Genomic DNA, 5,083 nt, shown 5'->3' on the forward strand with positions numbered 1-5,083 from the left:
TTTAGAAGGATGAGGGCCTGGGAGTACCTCAACTGTCTGTTCTCAAGTAACAAAGCCAACCTGGACATTTTGGTTCCTTCCTTTACAATATGAAATATTGTAGCCATTGTAGCTAAAATGTCAGTTTCCAATGTGGAAAATACATGGCTCAAAAATAAGCTCTTTTGATTTGAAAATGCTGCTTTGCCATGTCCTAGGAGTTGTGAACTGCCTGTTGTTTAATAAAATCATGCCTTTCCATGGGCTGGTCTCCCCAGCTGCCCTCCAAGTGCCACAGCCAGGGATTTCCCAGGATGAAGGAGAGAAGTAAGGTGCCTGTTGGATGGTGCATGGTGGACACTGGCAGGGAAGAGTCCTTTTACAGGTTCAGCCTTTAAACAGGGTGCAGCTTACAAATCTCCCAAGAAATAAAGCCAGCAAATATTTGGGATGCCCTACATGGTGCAAAGAACAGGTCTGATAGCAGATTTATGCATGCTGAGTCCATAATCCATGTGCTTTTTGCTTACACTGCTCATGAGCAGAATCTGTCTCCTTGATGGCAGAATGAGATCTTCTCTGTGGGAGGGAATATGATTTTGGAATTGCTGTCGTCTCCCATCACTGAGAGTGGCTGGATGTTAGACAGGAGTCTATGGGAGTTAGGCAATAAAGAAACCTTCTGAGAGACTGAGGAACAGAATTACTAGCAGCTCATCATGGCTTTTTATTAGAGCTCTGAGCTAAGTTCTTGCAGACAGCAAGACCTTACTGCACATGCAGCAAAGAAAATTGACTTTTATTTGTCAGAGGAGTTTAAATAAACATTTGCTATTTTTTTGCACTTCTGATGATAGCTGTTTGTTCCCTCAATAATCCCAGGTCTGGTTTTAGTACCCAGAATTAATTTTTGAGAACAGATTTTATTTAAGCCACAAATACCCAAGTTTTGGGGGAGCATTTTATCTTTTCAGTGTGTACTTCACTGCCAGTGAGATTTATGTATCTCACAATGCTTTGAAGAGATCCAAATGCAAGAATAATCCTTGCTTGCAGTTCTAAAATGGAGGTGGGTTGCCTGGAAGCAGAAGTCATATATCTGATTCTAATTGGAATTATACACTTGCTTTTTAAAAGCCAAAGAAAAATTAGAGTCCTTGTAGATATGTAATGGAGATAAATAACCAAAGAGGCTTTGTGAAAAATAAAAAATGTAAGACAATTTATTTACATGAAAGAAAAAAAATGGCTTATGTCTAAGGAAGATTAAAGTGTTTGCACAAAACTCCTGTTGCATATCAGCCTTGTGGGAATACATGAGATGAAGCAATTGTTTGGGCCCACCTATTTTATTCAGATATTTTTTTTCACCACAGTTTCTCATGTGATTAATCCTTTTATCCATTCTGCAGTTTACAGGTGACACACAGAAATGAATTGTGTGGGCTCTGTGTGGGAAGGAGATCTGTTCTGACTCTCCTCGTGAGTGGTCTGAACTGCTGGGCTGAGTTAGGAATAGCCCATCTCTCTATGCCATATGGCATAGATAAGAAATATTTGGAGGTAAAATGTATAAAAGTGTCCACCTTTCCCCAAACCACTCCATAACATTTGTTTGCAATAAAAGACATCGATCTGCTCTGGGTCTGAGGGCTCAGATGCAGTCAAGTTACTTAAGAAATTTCCTTGTGGCATCTGAGCCATGGAGACAGTCTTTGTGTACACCCTGACTCCCTAGCAAATGTGGGATAATTCAGTTTAGCTTGGTCTGAAATGATGAAGAATTGTGCAGAATTATCACATCAGTCTGGGCTAACATCTTAGGTATTGTTTTTGCAGTTATCTGGGAGCTGAGTCCTGAGAATCAGCCAGGGCTTGAACTTTGGAAAGCTTTGTTACAAAGAACACCTCTCTGTAAATATCTCTACATATATACACTCAGGGCTTACAGTTTATCCATCTCTCTGTCTGTTGTGGATTATGTGGAACTCATGTGCCTCTGAATCTCTTCTGCTGGCTTTACTCTTCCTGTCTTTCAAGTCTCAGCATTGTCTTCTTGACTATTGCTGCAGTAGCTGCTGGAAACTCCTGATTTTGGCCAGGATCCCATGGATAATGCACAGACATAGCCCAAAGACTGACTTCTCTCTCAGAACACAAGGAATAGGCACTATCCTGGTCTGGATCATGTCCCCTGAGCAGCTCAGGTGCCTAAAGAGGCTTTGCTTTATTCTGCCAGAGAGCTATCTGCACATCTGTGGAAGAACTACTAACCTTGATTAATACCTGGGCCTCTTGCCAGCATAAATGCTGGAGTGTTTGCTGTGACTTCAGATTTGCTGATTAAGCTCGATTTCCAGCTGACAGGTAATTTGAAAACACCATAAAGATATGTTCTTTGCAGGCTTTGAACAGATTAGGTGGAGGAGAGGGGTTGTTATAAAGCACATCCAACTTCTGCAGTCAGCAGTACTCTGTGATGAATGTCACCATAACCTAGAGGGAAGTAAGATGATGAAATGCTTTCATTTCTTCCAACAATTAGGTGCTACCATGGCCTGGAGAGGGCTCAGAGCCAGCTAGTAAAATTTACATTATGCAAAGTCAGGCCTTAGATTATCATCTACAGTAAAACAGCTACAAAGAGCATGCAAGTCAGATGTATGATCTGAATGTTTGTCTGCCCCTGACAGATGGTATGACATGCTAAATCTGGGATCATCATGGATTTTTGATTATCAGTCCAGTATTGGATCTATTGCTATTGATACTATTCTTACCTTCCAAGGGAAAATCATCAAAAAGCAAGTCCAGGAAGCCAAAAGGTAACAGAAATAAAGTAGTAGAAAAAAATGACCCAAGGTCCTGTTTTCAATCTAATAACCCTGCTGTGGGCAGGGTATGTGAAGCAAAGGTGGTGCCAAAGAGTGTGTCTAACTGCTTTTGGCCCGTTGTGAGTTTAATGCAGCGTATTGTGTACCTCCTTCCCTCCCACATACAGCCAAACTGATAACTTCTTTTACAACTGCAGTTATATAACACTCCTGTGCAATGACACAAGAGAGTAAAGATGCTCTAGTACAATTTTGGATGATTTAATACAGAGACTGCTGGCAGGTAGGGAAATTGTGATATCACAGTTTTATTTTTCAGATTTTTCCTTCCTCTAGTGAGTTGCAGTTGGATTGTGCCAAGCTGCTGGAATTCCTCACCAGCAGCACTGATTTCTTTCTTGAAACCAACTCACTCTGTCACCAGTCAAAAAATTATCTGTATTTTTTTCCTAATAAATTTAGTGATTTGAGTCAAACTAACAAAAATATCCCACTATGGACAGTCTAGCATGAGCAGCAGAAATCAAAAGTATTCCACACAATTTCCTCTAGGTACCTGGCCCTGCCTTAGGAGCTCTGATGACAAAATAATTTTCTGCCTGTCAGTAAGCTGCTTCAGAATTTTTGCAGAGGAGAAGAGCAAAATGTTAACCACAGGTCTGGTGGTTTTGTGATTTTGTGTCTGTCATTGCAGAGGAGATGAACTGGCTCCTGGCTGTGGAATAACTACCACAGACAGCGCTGTAAGGCCCTTGTTCAGGCTGTTTTCTCTTTCGTGACTGCTCAGCAGATACTGGTGTCAACTCAGGATGCAGTACATTTCACTCAACAGCTGCCATGCCAAAAATAAGATGGATAAATGTGCAGAAAATCTAAAAACCAAACTGACCACCATCCTTATTTTCTCCTTCCAATAGATGGCAGCAGTTCTCTTTCCATATTATCATCGGTTGAACAGGTCAGGAGCTCCAGAATACCAGCAGAGTTTAAAAACGCAGGCATCTTTGCCCTTTTCTTTTGCTCTTTCTGCGTATGAAATTTGCACCAAGAAGGCAGTGGACTGAGAAAATGTCTGAAGCCCTTGGAATGTGGCACTGCTGCCAAGTACAGCCATGCCAGGCAAGCACAGGCAGGTCAACGAGCAAACATGGCCCAGGGCTCAGAGACGGGGAGGGAGGTTTTCTTTTGCCTAAGAATGACCAAAAGTAAAAGTGGGACTGTTTTAGGGTTTAATTAAGAAGGAATTGAAGAGCCATGGAAGAAGAGAATGGAACATGAGGATTCCAGGTCAGATGGGGAAGTCTTGGACAGCCAAGGAGCAATGACAGTGCACCTTTTGGAGGAAGAATCACACACAGTGGACTGTCCCCTTGGAAGAAGTGACTTCTTAATTTTTGTATAAATCTTCAAGAGGAAATTAAACAAGAATGGAGCTGAGGAAGCCTCTCTTCAGAAAGTATTGTGGCAAAAGTCTCTCACAGATAAGACTGTTTGCTTTATCCTGAAATGCACCTGTGTTCCTCATTAGAAGAGAACAGCTCCATACCACCAGATGGGCCATGGGGAGGGATGAGCCAGGCTCCTGTCATACATTATGACATAAAGAAAGCATTGCTTCCTGGCTGCAAAGCGATGGTCAAAATAAAAATATTTAGGCTTAACGTTATTTTAAATGTAAAAAAAGCATTATATTATTTTAAAAACATTATTTAAAAAAGCATAACTCTCAACTATAGCCTGGAGGCAAATGAGTTCTTAATGAATTTTGCCACTTAAATCCTTTTAAAAAAATCTCTAGTGTTTTCAGTCATACATGCCCCTTATTTTCTTTTTACCTCAAATGTCTTGCTAGGATTTTTGGTTGAAGAGCTCTTTGACTCCACAAGCTGCTTTCCTGCTAAATGTGGAAAATGTCACTCTAGTGGGTTGTGTAATTGCACTTCTCACTATTTCTCTTTTTACATAATCTGGAGGAGAGAAATAGTGCTACCCCAGTGAACTGAGCTGCACTGGAATTTTTGATGGGATGCAGCAAAGACAAACCACTAAGAGGACAATTCCAGAACATTATGGATGTTGTTACAGTAGAAAGTTTTCCAATAAGACACCCCAGATCACACTCCTGATAGGAGCTAACTGGGTTTTTTCCTAGAGCATCTTGTGAGTGTACAAGCCATGAACCCTCAGCAGTACTCCAGGGCACATGGGACCATATCCTCATCTTGCTCTTGAGATACTGTGGTTTCTACTGGGTGGAAATGAAGCTTGCA

This window comes from Vidua macroura, chromosome 5 (genome assembly GCF_024509145.1).
Source record: "Vidua macroura isolate BioBank_ID:100142 chromosome 5, ASM2450914v1, whole genome shotgun sequence".
NCBI lineage: Eukaryota > Metazoa > Chordata > Aves > Passeriformes > Viduidae > Vidua > Vidua macroura.